This window comes from Sciurus vulgaris (assembly GCF_902686455.1).
Source record: "Sciurus vulgaris genome assembly, chromosome: 6".
In the NCBI taxonomy this organism is placed as follows: Eukaryota; Metazoa; Chordata; class Mammalia; order Rodentia; family Sciuridae; genus Sciurus; species Sciurus vulgaris.
Window position 1 is genome coordinate 31,415,811 of NC_136466.1, and position 17,500 is coordinate 31,433,310.

The following is a 17,500-nucleotide window of genomic DNA, read 5'->3' on the forward strand; positions in this document are numbered from 1 at the left end:
CTCAGGGCCTTGCTAAATTGCTGAGGCTGGCTTTGCACTTGCAATTCTCCTGCCTCAGCCTCCAGAGCCACTGGGATTACAGGAATGTGCTACCACACCCAGCTCTTAATCCATCTTTATGTATCATCTGAATTTCTCATCATCCTGTTTCATAAATCACTCTCAGGTGCTCGAAGCTTCCCAGAAACTGTACAATCTTTCTTGGTAAATGTTCTTTCCTATTCTGCCAAAGTATTTCATGTAGTCTTATATGACTTTCCCCAATTCTAAATTCCATTCCACAAATGATCTTATATTACTGGACAAGGATAAAGAAAAGGAATATTAAAAATCAGAGAGACACCTTCTTATAATCAACCATCAACTCTCAAACTATCAGCATTTATACCTATTCTTTCTTCCACGTTACAAAAGAAAAAAATATTTCTTCCTATCAAAGAACAATGATCACTGGGCAAAGTGGCACATGCCTGAAATTCCAGCGACATGGAAGGATGAAGCAGGAGGACTGCCAAATTTGGGGCCAACCTCAGCAATTCAGCAAGACCTGTCTCAGAATAAAAAGGAGAAAAAAAGAAAAAAAGAAAGGGGGGATTCCCATGAAAACAATGAGAGATCAGTGGAATAGAAGGGGACTGAAGGGTGGAAGAATGGTTTGGGAGAATGAATAAACTTTCCTATGTACCTATGTGACTACACCACGTGAATCTCACCCTTTATACATATGGACAAGGTATAATTTTTTTTTTTAAAAGCTACAAATAAATAGAAGATCAGTAAAGGAAAGGGAACCAAGGAGAAAGGGAGGAGGAACGGGAAAGGGGATGAAAAAACAAAATAAAATGAGCCAGATATGTAGCCTAGTGGTAGAGTGCCCATACCCTAGTACCGCAAACAAAAACAACAGTAAACCAAAATTATCCCCGTTCTGGATCTTTATCAATTACAGCCTTCTCTCCAACAAATTCAACTTGTCCCTTTCTCCAATTCACTCTTTGAATTCTTTCCACCAACATTCAAACATATTCTTGAAAGAAAGAGATAGGTTAGGAAGGCAGGCGGCGGCAGGGGGGCAAGTACAAAACCCTGTATTCCACCTTCAGCGTCAAAAAAAAGTCTCACTGATCCCATATCTCTGCAGTTACCACCCTTTGTCCTCATTGTCCTTCATGGAGAAAGAGGATGGTTAAAAATCAAACTTTCTTTTCTTTTATAAATAATAAAACAATCTTTTGAGTCAGTTTCTTAAAATATACAAATATCTAATTTTCAAAAAGGTTATCTGGAATTTCTGTAATTACATATGAATAATTTCTTTTATATCTTTATAATAAACAGATCTAATTAAGACATTCTTCTGCTTAAAAATCATTAATAAGCCAGTTGCAAAGATGCATGCCTGTAATCCCACAGGCAAGAAAAACTAAGGCAGAAGATTACAAATCTGAGGCCAGTCTCTGGCAATTTAGAGAGATGATGTCTCAGAATTTAAAAAAAAAAAAGAAAGAAAAGGGAAGGAAGGAAAGAAGGAAGGAAGGAAGGAAGGAAGGAAGGAAGGAAGGAAGGAAGGAAGGAGAAAAGAAAAGAGAAAAAAGAAAAGAAAAGAATAAAAGGATGGGGAATATAGCTTAGTGGAAGGGTGCCCCTGGGTTTAATCCCCAGTGTGGAAAATAAATAAGCGAGAAAGCATGGGTCTGATACCAGTACCACAAATAAACAGTAACTCCAAGCTCTGTACAAAATCTAACTCCAAAATTCTCATCCCAGGATTTAAAACTGTCCATAAAATTTTTTTTAATTGTAGATGGACACAAGACCTTCATTTTATTTATTTTATTTATTTACTTATTAAATGGTGCTGAGGATCAAACGCACTGCTTCACATATGCTAGGCAAGCACTTTACCACTGAGCTGCAACTGCAGCCCCATACTTCAGTTCTTACCACTTTTATAAAGTCTTCAGTCTTTATGAGTCTGAAAATAGCCTACATACATTCAAATCCAAGACTTTAAATTCCTCTACCTAGAATGTCCTTCTTTTCCCCCCCTTCTAAATACATCCATTTCAAAGTTCACCAAATATCCTATTTCCTCCAAGAAACATTCCAAGATTTCTCTGCCACTAAAATCCCTCATTTCCCAAAGCATTTTTTTTGGGGGGGGGGGGGTTAAGGGGGGTATCTCATTTGGCATTTAACACTTGCTCTACATTAGGGTTACTGTATTTACTGTTATTCTATCTCCATTCCCTACTCACTTCCACATTATAAGCTTTATTTTTTTTATTTTTTTTTTTTTGCGGTGCTGGGGATTGAACCCAGAGCCTTATGCTTGTGAGGCAAGCACTCTACCAAATGAGTTATATCCCCAGTCCTATTATAAGCTTTTGAAGAGAAAGAAATAGTTGTCATTCAACTTGGCCTCTTGGCTTCCAGTACTTATCACAACTATTGACATATAATGAATACTCAAGTCTTTTCAAATTTTATTAAGGTCACAACTGTGGTGTTACTGCCCCAAGAGCCAAATCAAAATATCAAGCTGGCACAGTGAGTGGCACATGCCTACGCAATTCAGGAGGCTGAAATAGGAGGACACCAAATTCAAGATTAGCCTCAGCAACTTAATGAGTCCCTGTCTCAAAATAAAAAATGAAAAGGGCTGGGGCCTTGGCTCAGTGGTTAAGCGTCCTGGGTTCGATTCCCAGAACAACAATAACAACAACAATAAAAAAGAGTAGGCCTTCTTTCTTTGAACATTTCTTTGAACATTTCTTTGAATGTTATTTATTCAATCAAAATATTAATAATACTAACTGAATTATTGTTTTTGTTTTAGTACGGGGGATTTAACCCAGTGGTGCTTTATCACTGAGCTATATATCCTCAACCCTTTTTTTATCTTGAGACAGGGTCTTACTAAGTTGCTGAGACTGGCCTCAAACTTGCAATCTTCCTGTCTCAGCCTCTCAAGTAACCGGGATTGTGAATTGTTATTTTTAAAGTAAGTGTCTAAAAGAATGTGCCTAAAAGAAAAACAACATATGTACAGAAAAGATCAATTTCTATTTCGACCTAAACCCTGTGCTCTCAAATATTCACCAAATGAATAAAATCTGTCTTTTCAGATAAAATGGTTAAAATATAAGATAAAGTGGTTAACATAAAAGATAAAATGGTTAACACACCAACTACTAAGCTAGTATACATATTGAGCCAGACATTACTCTAGGGCTAAGGATATAAGAAATCAAAGTACCTTTCATCTCTAAGATTTGGTGTCAGTTAGCCTGACTACAGAAAGGTGACAAGAGGGAAGTGTTGTGTGTTCTAGACAGAGAAAAAGTGCAACAAACCAGCAAGAGGAGAGAGCTGGGCAAGGAAAGGAGGTGGATCAAGTGCAGTTGGAAATCAGGATTGGCAGTGGGGTGCAAAATAAGGGATATGACTGGAGAGATACAAGGGACTGGACTAGACCTGAGAGTTTGTTTCTCCTCAAAAGCAAAAGATAAGGACACTATTTCAATGAAAATGAAATTTCCCAGAACCTGAGGGCTGACTTCAATTATTTTTACTATTATGTTAATAAAACATAATAAACAAAAAATTACCTACAAACTCATATTTGCAGCTGATAAAACTGTAAAACTGTATAACTTTAAAAATCAAATGCAAAACAAAATTTTAAATAACATTAAAAATGACACCAAAAATAAAAAACAAAAAAGGCTGAGGATGTAGTTCAGTGGTAAAGCACCCTGGATTCAATCCCTAGAATCAAGAACAAACAAAGGAAAGAAGGACTATTTAAGGATTCTGGAAAAAGTGATGATAGTGGTATAATTCCCCAGGACAAAAAAAAAAAAAAAAAAAAAAAAAAGAGCAGACTAGGGCAGAATATGGGGGTGAGGGGATCGAGAAGTAGAAGGTAGAAGAGTTGTTAATCTGTACATGCTGAACATTTACAGGGATTATGTGATCAGCTTCTAGCCTCATCTCATCCCCAGTTTTTTTGCTGCTGTTGTTTTTTGAAGGCATGGGGGCCAAACCCAGAGCCTTCTAAGTGCTAGACAGCACTCTACAACTGAGTTCTCCCCCATTCACATAGCTACAGTAAGAGCAGACATGTTACAATCTACTCTGTAGTATGACCCACCCTCAGGGTACAGCTGACAGGCCTTTGAATGCCCAACTCAAGCTAGGTCAGTGTGCCAAGATGCCACCTATTTATATACTATTTAAATAATAATATAGTCTATTAAGTAGTATGTTATATATATACAGCACACTATATAGTATAGTATATTTAGCATTACCTATTACGTTTTTTATGTAAGTATACATAATATGTTATACATATATCATGTATTTTTTTTTTCATACTAGTGAACTACAGCCCCAGCCCTTTTCATGATTATGAGACAAGGTTCCCAGTTGCCAGCACAAGGCCATGGGTTCAATCCCCAGCACAGCAAAAAAAAAAAAAAAAAAAAAAAAGAGACAAGGTTTCATTAAGTTGCCCAGTCTGGCTTGAAACCAGTCTTCCTACCTCAGTTTACCATGTAACTGGGATTACAGGTGTGTGCCATTGCACTTAGCTGTCACCTAAATATTATAGGACAGAACAGTAAATATTTTAGGCTTGGCAGGCCGTATACTCACACTCAACACTGCCATTTAGCAGCAAAACAGTCACAGACAACACATAAAACAAATGGGAGTAGAGTGTCCCAATGGAACTTTATTTACAGACACTAAAATTTGAGTTTCCTACATTATTCACTAGCCAAAACTATTCTTTTGATTTTTTTCCCTACTATTTAAAAATATAAATCTTTATTAGCTCACAGGCCATACAAAGAGGCTGTATTGAGTCTACTGACCAGTTTGCTGACTCTTGTACAAAGTTAACATGGAATTGCCCTCCCCTAAAATTCCTTCCAAAATATCCTCAGTGTTAATCTTAGTGTCAGACAAAAGACAAGGGCCATCTCCCAGTGAACAGAGCTGAGAACCTTCAATTGGCTTTCATTTGCAAAGAAGTGAGTTAACAAATGAATTTGCCAGTTCTATCACTCACCTTATGTCCACCAAAATACGGAATACATTTTAGGATACTAATGTGTTCTTCTCCCCTATCCTCATAATTTACTTATCCCCCCCGCCACCACTCTCAAAATCAGTTACTTTTAGAGATAATTACATTTAGTATTTAGCCCATAGTTTTTGGACTTGTGATTAATAGAGACCATCACTTTTAAAATCAGAATTTAGAGAAAAGTGACCTCTACATGTGATCACTAGGTCTGAATTTGGGTTATCTCCCAAAAAAGGAGGTTGTCTGCTGATGCATAGCTAAGATTATGTTAAATAAAAATATTTAAAATATATATGGGAAAAAGTAGGACTACATATATATGCTAAATATCCACAGGGTAAATGGTGTATAACTGTTTTTCAGAATGTTCTTTACTCCATTTTTTTCCTGTGATGTTTCCAATGTAGCCCCCTAACCAGAGATGATGGTTCATAGGTGAACATAAAATTTAACAATTTCTTTCCTAGGATTTGGGACTCTCTTTGATGGCAAAAGATATAATTTTTTTTTTAACTCAGAAGATAATTAGCAAGTGTTAAAGTTGGTCTGCGCAGCAAAAAGATGTGAACACTCTGTATCTTAGATGAGAGATAAAGAAATATTCCTGACCACTCAGGACATATCTGTTCCTGAGTTCTAGCTGGCTGTCAGTTTTCTTATAATTCACGGGATACCCAGAATGTTCCCATTAGATTCCTCCTTTTGCTTTAGTTAGGGATGTGTCAATCTCCTAACTAAAACAAAGAGCCTCCTAAGTCAGATGGAAGAGTTTTGGAGCTCACAAATTACTCAGAGATAATATGTTGCAGTGTGGATCTGGGATGTCCCTCAAGGGTTATGTGCTAAAGAATTGGTCCCCAGCATGTGGTGCTACTGGGAGGTAGCAGAATATTTAGGTGGAGGGGAAGTTGGGTCACTGAGGGAACACCCTTGTAGGGGATATTGGGACTCTGGCCCCATCTTCTCTCTCTCTCTATGCTTCCTGGCCACCACAAGGTGGGCAAGTTTCCTCCATTACGACTTACCACCAACCCCAAAGCAACAGGGCCCAGTGAAGATAGACTGAAACCATAAGCCAAAATACATACTTCCTCCTTTTAAATTGCTTATCTCAGGTATTTTTGTCACAGCAACAAAAAAGTGACATAGTATCTAAAGAAACAGAAATGGATGAAATCAATTCAGAAGAATAAAGAGAAAGCCAAGGCTAAAATCCTAAACAACCAATTTCAAGGGGTTATCAGAGAATTTTGAGTCTGCTAAGGAACAAAAGCCAGTAGAAACACAGGCAAGAAAGCAGCAGAATTATAAGCCAAGGATAAAACAGTATCAATGAAGTTAATAACATCAAGAAAGAAGTAAAGGACTAAGCAAAGACCACACAATTTCACAATATGGAAATTAGGGTGGCCTTGGCAAGAAGAAATAAGAAGACAGGCTGAAGATTTAAGAATGAATAAGAAATGTACAACACTAACAAATATTCTTGTCATTAAAAGAAAAATTCAAGCCTTAATCAAATCAAGCTTCTACATGTAACTACTTATTTAGAGGAAATAAAAAAGACAAAAGAACATATCACACAAAACCGTAGGAAAGCAATCAGCACAATCTAGACTCAGAAATCTTACAAGGCAAAGACCATATTTCTTCAATAAACCAACTGTATGGGAACAACAGCAGTAAAAAAAAAAAAAAAAAAATGGGGGAGAGCCTATAAGTTTAAAAGAAAAAAAAAAAAAAAAGGGTTGAGATGCATACTACCCCAATGTAATGTACATACCTTATTTTGAACTTTTTTCTTTGGTACTGGAGATTAAACCCCAGGGTGCTTAACCACTGGGCCACATCCCCAGCCCTATTTTGTATTTTATTTAGAGACAGGGTCTCAATGAGTTGCTTAGGGCCTCACTAAATTGCTAAGGCTGGCTCGTAATCCTCAATCCTCAAAGTCCTGAGCCACTGGGATTACAGACATGGGCCACCACATCTGGCTATTTGAATCTTTTTTAAAGAAGCTAAAAACAAAACTATTATCAGGGAAATGTGAATAACTAGCTAGGATAATATTAAGAAATGAGTGTTAATTTTTTATTGTATAATATTATGATTATTATTTTAATCCCTACCTTTTAGAGATACACAATGATCTACACAATGTTATACACAATATAACACAAGCCCATTTTTTCTGACACATTGTGCTGTGTCACCTACCAAGCTATAATCCCATAGGAGCTGCATAACAAATAAGAGATTCAAAGTGATACAGGGATTCAAAGCAAAAAGACCACAACTGGAGTAGGATGAAGAATTAAGCAAAATTTAGGAAGGCATTGTACTTGCATCAGGTCTTAAAAAATGATGAAATTTTAATAGGTAGAAAACAAGAAAGGAAAAATGATATTCCAATTGGAAGAAATCAAAGTAACTGCACAGAGAAGATCTGTCTATGCAGAGTATTGAACTATACTCACTTCTCCCCATAAAACTGTCCCTTCCCTAATGATGACATGAGAAGGAAAAGTCAAAGTGAAAAGTCATAACCCACTAGGCAACTCCAAACTGACAAAATGGTGGGAGAACCATTTAGGCCCAGAGCAGCCCCAGGACAGATCATTATAATCCCTGGGTAACCAAACCAGACTGGTTTTCCAGGGCAACCTATTCCTGTCAGTCCCTGATTTTTTTTCTCCCCATGGAAACTTGGGAGACGAATACATGAGGTTCTCCCACCTGTCCCAGGAAATGATTATCAAAATAATTAGCTTAAAATAGTACCCACTAATGGTGTGTCTCCCTGCCTAAAGCCACTACTGTGGTTCATTAAGCACTCCAAAAAAAGTTACAAGGCCTTTCCTTCAAACATTCTTCATGTTACAGATTTTTAAATAAAATACAGCTGATAAAGCAGGCAGATCGTAAATAAAAGAATTTTTTCCCCTTCAAAGAGAATAAGTAATCTCAACATTAAAATGCTTTGAAATATTTTGGAACTAAATTTAGTGGCACTAATATTTTTCTATGTGCCAATACTATTAAAATTCTCAGGATATGATGCAGTGAAAATGAACATCAAGACAAAAAGGAATGCAGATGATCAGCCAAAAGTTAACAACTGGAATTTCTATCACTGGACTCTTCCATGTACTAGAACATTGCTTCAAATAACCAAGATGGAGAAGCACAGAGTTGTTCTAACAAGTGGGGGTGCTTTTTTTTTTTTTTTTACCCTAAAGGAAAAAGCAGCAAGGTAACAGGTCAGGTTAGCTTTTAAACAATCTTTAGTCACTAACTACTCCTTATTTCATGATAACTGAGACTGGAATACACCCTCCCAGAAATCAAATATAATAGTTCCAACTTATCAAAGGAAATACAAAAAGTCATGAGTAAAATATATAATAAGGATTGGAAGAGAGCTGAGAAACCCTTACATTATATATGAAAGTTTTCATATGTGTTATCATAGAACAGAGCCAACACAAAAATAAAATCTAAGTCATCAATTTTTATGATACACACTGCACTTCTGGGTCACTGTTCAGGTGTGCTCTTCTACTTAAGAATACGTCTTTGAGTTGGGCAAGGTGGCGCATGCCTATAATACCAGGGACTTGGGAGGCTGAGGCAGGAGAACTGCCAGTTCAAACCCAGCCTCAACAACTCAGTGACACCCTGTCTCTAATAAAATATAAAAAAGGGCTGGGGATGTGGCTCAGTGGTTAAGTGCTCATGAGTTCAATCCCTGGGTAGGCTGGGGGGAGACACCTTTTTTATTTTAGGAAAAATTCTACAAAGGGAAGGCCTCATACATTTCAGACTCCATTCTAAACCAGTAGATGGTCATAAAAGAAAAAATACCTGCTTTCTTTGTTCCTCTCAGGTACACATAAAACCATGACATTTACCTTACCCCTTCAAAAAAAGGTAAGATATATAACTTTTAGAAGGTTTCATCATCTATCTCACCTTCTGAAGTTGGCATTCATTATTTTCCCCTTCATATACTAATCATTTGCTCACACAGCTATCCTTAAATTGCCTATTTTGTGAAATCTTAAATAGGATAAATTGATATAACAAAACATTATCACATTCAAATTCAATCTAGTAACTGCATAAAATATTGGGAACAATAAAGAGAAATAAGGTACTTGCTCTAAAAACACTACAACAAATCTGTAAGAAAACCACAATACAAGGTATAATAAATATATTAACGGTTACAAAAGGGGTAAGAACACAGAAAAGAGGATGTATGGAAATAAATGTGAGAAGCTGACAAGTAGAAAGTGAACCAGAATGAAAATATTCTGTCTTTAGGAATTCTTAATTACAAAGCTTCATCAAAGCACTGCTGGAGTCACCTTTATACCGCGGAACAGTAGACCACGTTCCAATTAACACAGCCTTTTTTTCCCCCAACGGAACGGTAAAGGCTTGGTCATTCACAGACACCATATGTCCTCCTCACGTGAAGCAAAATTTTGTCTAAAGTGAAATCTGCCTACCATTCCTACAAAGCAAACAAAAATCAGCCTGCAAACCACCTCAAGCTGAATGAAATTATGGATATTAAAAACAAAACAAAAAATTTGCTTCCAGAGTTTTAGGAAGTTAACTCTGAAAGATAATTAAAAATAATTTGAGACTTTTGTTATTTCGAGACTGAAAAATGCAGTGAATAAGGAAAAATAAACCTGAGAGACGTGAAGAAGCAGCTTTGTTGAAAACCAAGTGGCCACTTGCCAACACTTCTTTATGTATGTATGACCAAAGATGATTCTAGGCACAAAAACACTTTAACAAATTCCAAATTAAGAAAGTTCTTATTCCAATTTTGATAAGTTAAAGGGCAGTCAAAAAAAAAAAAAAAAAAAAAGAGGAAGACTTCATAAAGCATTGCAGAATCAATATAGACACAAAGCATTAAGCTTTTCATATCTAAAAGACCACACATTTTAACTGTCACACGAACACCATATTTACTGGCATCTATATCTTAGATTTCGTCAAGAAAAACACTGGTTACTGGAAAAGGGACTGGCCTCAGTTTAAAATCTCCGTGTGGCCAGCAGGGAAGAAATCGCACAATTCTGAATTGCAACTGATAAAACTACAAGAACCCTAAATCGAACTCTTCGTCTTAGTTTGAACTCCATACACAACGCATTTCAGATTTGTAGTTTCAAGTCGCTATAAATGGTGTCGTTTGTGAATGAAAAGGCAATAAGGATACTCCCCAAACTCCTATACCCCATGATCCATCCTCAAAGAGTGGAAGGAACAGCAAAGTGGAAGGAACAAAGCACTGACGTCAATTACGAGATTAACCCCGAGCACAGGCAGCAGGAGGAAAGGCCTAAACATCAATATCCAAATACAAGCTACCGGGATACCCAGGTAACAGGCCGATTCAGAAGTTGGGGAGAGGGTATTCGAATACTGAACCCCCTGTTCCCATTTTAAGTCAACCCCCTTCGCTGGTTGAAGGCGGAAATTTTTCTTTTTTTTTTTTTTTTTTTTTTTTTTGCAGAGGACCGGAGAGAGGGGGAGGTGCGCAGGATCGCGAGAAGGAAAGCGAGAACTAGTCGGGTGATGATAGCCAGAATCTGGGCCTGTTTTCTCTTTAACCAGGAATAATTGGAAATAGAGGAGTATTCAAAAGGAACGATTCAGACGACGGGCTGTCCGAGGGAAGGAATGGATGAAGGAACGAAAGGAGAAACAGCAAAAAGATAGGCTCGTGGGAATATTTGCTGGGATTGAAGTTAGCCTTTTTAATTTTTTTATTTGATTTTTCCTGCGGGAGGGTGGGAAGTGAACGTGAAGACGAGGGGCGAAGCCGGATGGAGCAGCCCGCGCCCAGAGTGTCCCCCCGAGCGCCCGGCGGACTTGGCCTCCCCTCCCCCACGGCCCGGTCTGTCAGTCCGTCAGTCGGCCCTCCTCACCTCCAGTCCCGGCTCCGCTAGGCCCGAACCATCTCCCGGCTGCGGCTGCGGCAGCGGCGACGCCGGGCCTGCACCTTCACCGGACGCGCATTCGGGCCCGCCCAGGGGGCGGCGACAGGCTGCCAAGGGCGAGGGGCTGCGGGCAGAGAAGGTTCCGGAGGCCTCGAAAAGCTAAGGCGGCGGCGGCGGCGGCGCACCTCACACGGTAGAGAGGGAGGTCCCGCCCCGCTCCATGACGGCGAGGCCCAGCCCGGGACGGCTGACTGAGGCGGCGGGGGCGGGCTGACGAAGACCTGGCACCAGGATCCCCGCCCCGTCCGCTGGCGGCGGCGGCGACGGCTCGACTCCCGCAGCCAGGACTGACTGACGCAGCGGTCGTGCGGCCCATGTGACTAGAGCCGTGTGGGTGCGGGGCGTCACGTGACGACGCCGCGCCCCTCCCGCCGAGAGTGGGGACTGCGGGCCTGTGGCGCCCGAGGCGACGCCCCCGGGTGCTGACGTGCGGTACTGTCTGGTCTGACCGCCGCGGGCTGGCCGAGAGCCGGCACAGGTGGTCTAGGCCGGGGACCGCTGGGCACGGCCGCCGCGTCGGGCAGGGCCAGGCGGGCAGGACCGGGCCTGCACACACTCCTGCGCGCTACCCACTAGTGAGGATCCGAAGGCGAAGCGGGGCGGGGCCGGGCCGGATCTACCGGTTCTGGGGCTCAGGTGAAGGGGGCCCCCGGCCTTCAGCCCTCGTGGGGGACAGTCAGGCCCAGTCCAAACCCCCTTGTCCTGCTTCCAAGTTCCGCCAGGACTGGACTTGAGCTTTCCCGTGCCCAGCTGCCCTCAACAGGTCCCGCAGAAAAGGAAAGGGTGCAGGGAATTTCTGCAGGAGGCTTGAATTTACCCAAGAAGCCAACATTTCTTGCCACTGATATTTTTCTTTAGGATGTCATTCTCTGCATCTCTTAATATCCTGCCAATCAGAGGAAGTCACAGTTTAACTGAGAGTGAAATAATAGTTACATGCTAGACAGGATTTTAGGGTCTCCTAGGACTCATTGTGGTAACTATCCAGAGAGACTATGTCTTCTTTATTTGAAAAAAAACCCCAACTTCATGTCTCCTACCTACTTTTTTCATTTGAAGGAGCCTCATGAAGATTTCCCCCCACTCTGTTCTAACATTTTGAAACAGCATTGAGTTTGTGTGTGTAACTGGGAATTGAACACAGGGACTAACCACTGAGCCACATCCCTATCTGTTTTTAGTTTTTATTTTGAGACAGGGTCTCCCTAAATTTCTTAGGGCCTGACTAAGTTACTGAGATTGACCTTGAATTTGTGATCCTCCTGCCTCAGCCGCTGGAGCCGCTGGGATTACAGGCTTGGGCCATCGCGCCTGGCTGAGATTGCTTTTAATGAAATTCAAAGGATTTAAGAGTTTATAATAGAGAAATGTGCATATGAAAATACTTTTATCAGCCCCTAAAACAGCATCCACAGAAGGATAATACTTTCATTTTTTAAATTTCTGGCCAGCCATCTACAACTTAACCATCACTTTCTATATAAATTCTATCCACATAAAGTAAGAAATTAATGTAAAACTCAAACTATATTAGGACAAAGTGAAAAATAATTGCCTTTTCCATCCCTGCCATTCAGTTACTCCAGTCCTAGAAGAAATTGTTAGCACTTTCTAATGAATCTTATCCTACATATGTTATAAAAACATTAAAATATTGGCATAAGGAATGGGGATCTAGCTGATGGTAGTGGACCTGCCTAACATTCACCAGGTCCTGGGTTGGATTCCCAGCACCACAAAACAAAAAACCCATGGGATCCTGAATCAGTAAATTTAGGACTAGCCTAAAATATAGAAATACATTTTTATTTAACACAAAAGATAACACACCACATGCAATCAGTTCCTTCCTTTTCACAAAATATTTTGAACATCCCTCTATATTAGTACACAAAGAATGCCTCTTCCTGGTGTATGCATTCCATTGAATGCAAATATCATGATTTAGCCAATCCCTTACAGGTGGACATTTGGATTGTTGCCATGCCTTTATTACATGTTAAGTTTCAGTGAATAACCCCATACATTGGACAATTATAAATACATAATAAACGGGTCATGGTGACCCACGCCTGTAATTCCAGCAGCTCAGAAGGCTGAGACAGAAGGATGGATAGTTCAAACCCAACCTCAGCAATTTAGTGAGGCCCTAAGCAATTCAGTGAGACCCTGTCTCTAAATAAAATACAAAAAAGGGCTGGGGATGTGACCCAGTGGTTAAGTGCCCCTGGGTTCGATCCCCAGCACCCCTCCACAGAAAAAATATATTTTTTAAATATAATAAATCCTCAGACTGGAATCTTTAAATCAAAAGGTTTTTGTTCCTTTTGTTTTGTTTTGGTCCCAGGTTGTTTAACCACTGAGCCACATTTCGTACCCTTTTCATTTTTTATCTTGAGACAGGGTCTTAGTTGCTTAGAGTCTGGCTAAGTTACTGAGACTGACCTCTAACTTGTGATACTACTGCCTCAGCCTCCTGAGCCACTTAGATTACAGGCATGTGCCACCATGCCCAGCACATCAAAAGATTTTTAATTTTGATAACTATTGCCAAATTACATAGAAGTTATGCCAATTTCATTTGGTTTCTTTCAATTTCTGTCTAGGAAAATTTACAAGACTGTATGAGGTATGGGTAGGAAGGGAGGGAGAGTGACAAAAGGAAAGAATATTTGGCATTATTCTGCAAATAAGGATTTCTTACCCTTTCAGAAAATGTGAGAAAAGTGTTATAAAATTATTTCTCAAATTTATTTTGAGGTGTTAGGGGTTGAGCTCAGGGCCTAAAAGAGCTGAACAAGCGCTCTACCACTGAGGCTATACCCTCTGTCCCATTTCTTAATGTTTAATATTTTAATACTCTTGTTTTTGTACTTTTTGGTACAGGGCTGGTTTTACCACTGAGCTACATCCCCAACCCTTTTTTTATTTTTTATTTTGAAACTTGTTGAGGGCCTCAATATGTTGCTAAGGCTGTTCAACTTGAGACCTTCCTGTTGCACCTCCCAAGTTGCGGGGATTATAAGGCCTGTGTCACCACGCCTAGCTAATACTAGTATCATTTTTATTTAAAAAGATGCATCCATTTTTTAAAACTGGGTTGTCTTTAACTTCATGTTCTAGAACTATGTAAGACTACTGCACACAATGGAGAAATAGCAGAAAATACCTACCATGAAACTATAAGAAAAAAATCTTAAAGAAGAGTATGATTTTTTATTAACATGCAGGATTTTAAAGGATTTAATGTCTATTGTAAGAGTACCAGTTCTTAATAGAATACTGGTGTTTTTTTTTGTGGGGAAGAGTTACTGGAAATTTAACTTGGGGTCACTCAACCACTGAGCCACATCCCCAGCCCTATTCTTTATCTTATTTAGAGACAGAGTCTCACTGAGTTTCTTGGCACCTTACTTTCACTGAAGCTGGCTTTGAACTCGTGATCCTCCTGTCTCAGCCTCCTGAGCTGCTGGGATCACAGGTGTGCGCCACAGTACTTGGCTAGAATATTGTTTTTAGTTAGATGGGACTATAATTTCTATACAGTGAAACTCATCCTTTTTAATAGATTCTCTAATTGCCACCACAATCGGAACATGTGGGGACTAGGGATGTGGCTCAGGGGTAGAATACTTCCTTAGCATGCACAAGGTACTGCATTCAATCCCCAGCACTGAAAAATGTGAGGAAAAGTATAAAAACACTCCCTTAAAAAATATATGTATATAAGATATTACTATCACCCCAAAATGTGCCCTCTTATAGTGAACCTTTCATTTCAACTTCCAGTTCCCAGCAATCATAGATCTTTTTGTCCTTATAATTTTGCCTTTTCCGAAATACTACATAAGCTGACTCACAGTATGTAGTCTTTAAGTCTGACTTCTTTCACTGGGCACAATGCCTTTGAAATTCATGTATCACTAATTTATTTCTAAACAATTGTTAAGTAGTATTCCATTATATGGATATAACACTGTTTAGCTGTTAATCAGTTGAGGGACATTTGGGTTGTCTCCAGTTTTTAAAAATTATCAATAAAGTCACTATAAGCATCCATATATGAGGTTTTATTAAAGTGTTAAAAATAATCTTCTCTAGTGGTTTCTGAAAGTAACATCTAGATATAGGAAATACCAAGTCACAACTACAGCTGCATAAACATTACTCTGCATTGGAGTAGACATTCTGACAATTGATTTCTGACAATTATCAAATAATTATAAACATCTATATAGAGCAGGTACTGTTCTAAGCACACAGATAAAATAATTATCAGATACTGGTTCCCCCTAAATACCACCAAAAATAACCTGTTGATAGAGCAAGGCTAAGTTGATCGTTTACTGCAGTAAGAGAGATTGCTACCTTGATAGAGCCTCAGTGTCATCTCCAATGGGGAGGACAAATTGAAATATTTATAAGGTTTTGGGGCCTAATTTCAAATGACTTTTCAATTCAGGGAGCTTGTCTAGGATTGGTTAAGAAGTATAATACATAGGATTATTGAACATGCCAAGGCAAATTTTTAGAGTCTGGGAAAATATAAATCATTATTTGAAGCCATCTTTTGAAAAGCTGAGCAGTTCAATGTCCATTTAAATGGAGAAATATTTGCTTTCTCCAAACATTTCACAACTGACCTTGATAGATACTTAATGATTCTCAGTTGCTCATTGCATTATACTACCTTGTAACTAGCATTAACATTTCTCTTAAGAAATTTCAAACAAAGTTCTTTTTGCCTAAATGACTTTACCTCAGTAAAAGTTTCACATATAAACACTGTTTTTGTCATTTTAGGTTGAACTCCTTAAGAAACATTATCATGCCTTCACCAAAAGCTAATTTTCAAAATCATTTAGTGTTCAATAACTGTGGTTGAGGGGGCATTCATAAGAATTTCACATCTCAGGGCTGGGGTTGTAACTCAGTGGTAGAGAACTTACCTAGCATGGGAGAGGCCCTGGGTTTGATCCTCAGCACCACATAAAAACAAATAAAGGTTAAATTCTTTAAAAAAAAAAAAAAGAATTTCACAATAATATTCATAACAGTCAAAAGGTAAGAGCAACCAAAGTGTTCATCAATGAATAAATGAATACACAAAGTGTAGTATGTACATATAATGGAATAGTATTTAACCTTAAAAAGGAAGGAAATTGACACATGCTATAAACATGGATGAAGCCAAGACATTATGCTAAGTGAAATAAGCCAGTCACAACAAGACAACTATTTATTTCATTTATATGAGTACCAAGAGTAGTCAAATGTGTGTGTGTGTGTGTGTGTGTGTGTACGCGCGCGTGTGTGTACCGGGGGTTGAACTCAGGAGCACTTGACCACTGAGCCACATTCCAAGTCCTATTTTGTATTTTATTTAGAGACAGGGTCTCACTGAGTTGCTTAGCACCTCACTTTTGCTAAGGCCAGCTTTGAACTCACAATTCTCCTGTCTCAGGCTCCTGAGCTCCTGGGATTACAGGTATGGGCCACATGCCCCACAAGAGTAGTCAAATTTTTAGAGACAGAAAGTAGAATGATGATAAACTGTGTGTGGTGGCATATGCCTATAATCCCTGCAACTAAGGAGGCTAAAGGCAGGAAGATCACAAGTTCAAGGTCTGCCTGGGCTACTTAGTCTTGACTCATCAAAACAAAAATCTGAAGATGTAGCTCACTGGCAAAGCACCTCTGAATCCAGTTCCTAGTACCAGGGGGTTAGAAATAGAATGGAGGTTGCAAGGAATTCGGGGTATAGGGAATATGAAATTATTGTTTAATAGAGTTTCAATTTTGTAAGATGAAGAGAGTTCTGGAGATGGATGATGATGATGGTAGTGATGGTTTCACAAGAATGTACTTAATCTCACTGAACTATACACTTAAAAATGGTAAAAAGGGTAAAATTTTATGTGTATTTTAACACAGTTTTTAAAATTTCTACTTCAGCCTTGTGCTCAAACATTCACAACAATAACTTAACCACTGTCTAAGAGAATACAAGCCTTAGTAGACACACCTGTTTAGCAAATAATAATAATAAGCCATCAGACTGTTGTATGGTCAATTATGTCAGGATATTCACCTTTATCTCTGTAAAAACTCCTGAACTCATGATGGTTAGGTCCAGAAAAAAACAAATGAAATTCATCCTCAGCACTATTGATTCAATGATACATGATAAATTCAAATATTTCCCATGAGGCTTTGAACACCTTATGTTGTTAAAATTCTGTAAATCTGTCCAACTAAACTTTCTCTGCTCCACATATTTTGGTACTGCCATTAACTGCAACTCATCACATTCCACTTCAGGAAATAATGAATTTTTTTTTCTTTGACAATAACCTCACAGGTAGTTGTTCCATGC

General features: G+C 39.0%; 1 protein-coding gene and 1 long non-coding RNA gene across 2 annotated transcripts in view; one reads left to right on the top strand and one right to left on the bottom strand.

Annotated features, from left to right (window-relative positions):
- Positions 1 to 11,419, bottom strand: part of AFF4 (ALF transcription elongation factor 4) — an 80,462-nt gene extending 69,043 nt beyond the window's left edge. The window contains 1 exon segment of the mRNA XM_079144320.1: positions 11,053 to 11,419. The gene's annotated coding sequence lies outside the window, so the exon portion shown is untranslated.
- LOC306663762 lies at positions 2,787 to 10,885 on the top strand. The gene is made up of 2 exons (XR_013764525.1): positions 2,787 to 10,504; positions 10,638 to 10,885. It is a non-coding gene; the product is annotated as an uncharacterized lncRNA (long non-coding RNA).
- Positions 11,420 to 17,500: the final 6,081 nt, after the last annotated feature.